This window comes from Zea mays, chromosome 10 (genome assembly GCF_902167145.1).
Source record: "Zea mays cultivar B73 chromosome 10, Zm-B73-REFERENCE-NAM-5.0, whole genome shotgun sequence".
In the NCBI taxonomy this organism is placed as follows: Eukaryota; Viridiplantae; Streptophyta; class Magnoliopsida; order Poales; family Poaceae; genus Zea; species Zea mays.
Genome location: NC_050105.1, coordinates 132,278,369 through 132,280,194, shown reverse-complemented (window position 1 = coordinate 132,280,194; position 1,826 = coordinate 132,278,369).

Genomic DNA, 1,826 nt, shown 5'->3' with positions numbered 1-1,826 from the left:
GAGAGCCGAGGATTGGCACTCGGCAAAGAGGCTTCTTTGCCGAGTGCCAAATATGTGGCACTCGACAAAGGACTCTTTGCCGAGTGTCTTCTCAAGACACTCGGCAAAGCATATTTTTATTTTTTAAATTTTGTCTCTCAAACTTTTTGTGGTATGTTCCTACACTATGTAGACCTACATGTATCATTTGTGTACAATTATAACAGAGTTTTCAATCGTTAGTAGATTTAGTTCGTTTATTTGAATTTCTTCGGAAAATTCAGATTTGAACTGCAGGTCACTCGAAACTTGAAAAACCGTGCTTGCAAAAATGATATCCATGTTACTTAGCATAAGTTACGATCGATTCCAGGAGCGGACCGAAAACTTTGAGCAACATGCTCACTAAACATGGCCGTGAACTTGCCATCCCACATGTTTAAAAATTATATAAAACACAAACAAAGTCAGAAAATCATGAAACTTGTCCGCGTGTCAAGATATCATATGTAGAGGCCGTGATAAAAATTTGAAAAAGTTTTGAGAAAAATGTGACGCACTTTGTGTAGAAACCTAAGAGATCCACATTGAAACTTTATGATTTCATATGTAGTTCTCTTAAGTTTCTACACATAGTGTCTCACAACTTTCTTCAAACATTCTAAATTTTTTATCACAGCCTCTACATATGATATCATGACACGTGGACAAGTTTCATGATTTTCTGAGTTTATTTGTGTTTTATACAATTTTTAAACATGTGGATGGCATGTTCACGACCATGTTTAGTGAGCATGTTGCTCGAAGTTTCCGGTCCGCTCCTGGAATCGGTCGTAACTTGTGCTAAGTAGCATGGATATCATTTTTTCACGCACGGTTTTCCAAGTTTCAAGTGACCTGCAGTTCAAATCTGAATTTTCCGAAGAATCTCAAATAAACGAAATAAATCTCCTACCGATTGAAAACTCTCTTATAATTGTCCACAAATGGTACATGTAGGTCTACATAGTGTAGGAACATACCACAAAAAGTTTGGTTGGGAAAATAAACAAAATAAAAATGTACTTTGCCGAGTGCTAGCCGTGTGGCACTCGACATATATTTTTTTAAAAAACCCAAAGGCCAGGCTTTGCCGAGTACCTGTCGGCGGACACTCGGCAAAGACAGCTTTGCCGAGTGCCATATCCGGGGCACTCGGCAAAGTAGTTTTTTTAATTTTTAAAAAATCTTTGTCGAGTGCCAGATCGCGGGCACTCGGTAAAGAGGGGAAATAACATCCTCTTCTCCTTCTCCACTTACTCTCTCTCGCTCACTTCTCACAGCGCCGCCACCCACAGCGCCGCCACCGCAGCCCGGACCGTCGGCCCGCTCCCCGCCACCCTGCAGACCGCGCTCGCCGCACCGCCCCAGCGCGCCGCCGGCCTCGCTCCTCGCCCCAGCCGCGCGCGCCCCCGGCCTCGCTCCCCGCCCGCGGCCGCGCTCCCCGCGCACGCCCCGCCCTCGGCTATCCGCGCTCGTCGCGCCACCCGGCCCCGCGCCCCTACCCCGCCCGCTCGCCCTACCCCGCGCCCTGCCACCCGCGCGACCGTAGCCGCTCGCGCTCGACCTGGCAATTCACCACTAAGTGAAAGTTGCCTAGAGGGGGGTGAATAGGCAAGTTAAAACTTTTTCAACAAAAACTAGAAACAAACTGTGTAAAACTGAATTGATCTCGAAATTCACCTGGTTAACTTTGGAAATGAGATGTTCTAAATGATCCACAGGGTTCAAAGTAGTAGATCTGAGAAGGACACTTCTCAAAATCCACACACCAAAAAGATATAAACAAATCTTTCACAGAATGGTGA